The following is a 970-nucleotide window of genomic DNA, read 5'->3' as shown; positions in this document are numbered from 1 at the left end:
CCCCTGCGTGATCTCGGCCATCGATCGTGTCGTGTCAACATGGGCACTTCCATCAGCTCTACACTTTGAGCAGCAGTACGAGAGAGAGAGCACGCGAGCCATACGAGCACAAAGGTTTCTTTTTTTTTATTCGACGGGGGAACGAACACCCAGCACCAGGCCGGCCGCCGGATCTGCAGGCCCAAGTCGTGCTTCATGAGGCCCAGACGGAGCGAACGCCGGCCCACCGAAACCAGCCACCGCGCTTCCCGTGCCTGCCGTTCCGCTCGCACGCGGCTGCCGCGCTCCGCTGGTTTTAGTCCCACCTCGCCCAGCGGAGGGGCGTCGGGTGGGAGAGCTGGCTATAAAGGCAGAGGGAGGTGCGCCGTGGTTCCATACTTACCTGGACGGGGTCGACGGGCGATCAACAAGGCCCGTGGCCTAAGCCAATGGCCCACATTGCACTTGGTGGGCGCGTTGACTTATCATCTCCCCAAGTGGGAGAGTGAACGTCGTAATTTGTGGTAGAGGGGGTACGCGTTCGCGCGGCCCCTGCCAATTCTTGAAAATTAAATTTTGGTCCTTGGCCTCTGCTGCGTAGCGCAAGCACTGTTGTGTTACTCTGTGCTGGTCCCAGCCAATTCATTGAAATTAAATTATGGTCCTTGCCTTTGCATAGCGCAACCATTCTGGTTTTATTCTGTTGTGGTTCCTGGTGCAACGAGCAAAGCCCATTTGTCTGAAATTAAGCGTTGGTTCTATCATTATTTGTCTGAAATTAAGCCTTGGTTCTATCATTGTAGGACATTTCATTGTTCATTCCAGTCCTTGGTCTATCGGTTGCACATACATGTCTTGATGATCAAAGTTCATAGGAAAATATAGATATACTGAACGTGATAACACAAGAAATCGAGATTTTATAATGCGTGGTAGGCTCAGTATGCTAAAGCTAGTCCAAAAGCATTGGCTTGGCGACCAGTGTCCGCCT

General features: G+C 52.6%; 1 non-coding gene across 1 annotated transcript; it reads left to right on the top strand.

Annotated features, from left to right (window-relative positions):
- Positions 1-374: 374 nt before the first annotated feature.
- On the top strand, positions 375-535 carry LOC125526144. The gene has a single exon (XR_007291580.1). It is a non-coding gene; the product is annotated as a U1 spliceosomal RNA (small nuclear RNA).
- The last annotated feature ends 435 nt before the right edge of the window (positions 536-970 follow it).

The sequence above is a fragment of the Triticum urartu genome, chromosome 7, assembly GCF_003073215.2.
Source record: "Triticum urartu cultivar G1812 chromosome 7, Tu2.1, whole genome shotgun sequence".
Taxonomy (NCBI): Eukaryota; Viridiplantae; Streptophyta; class Magnoliopsida; order Poales; family Poaceae; genus Triticum; species Triticum urartu.
This window is presented reverse-complemented; position numbering and strand designations above follow the sequence as displayed.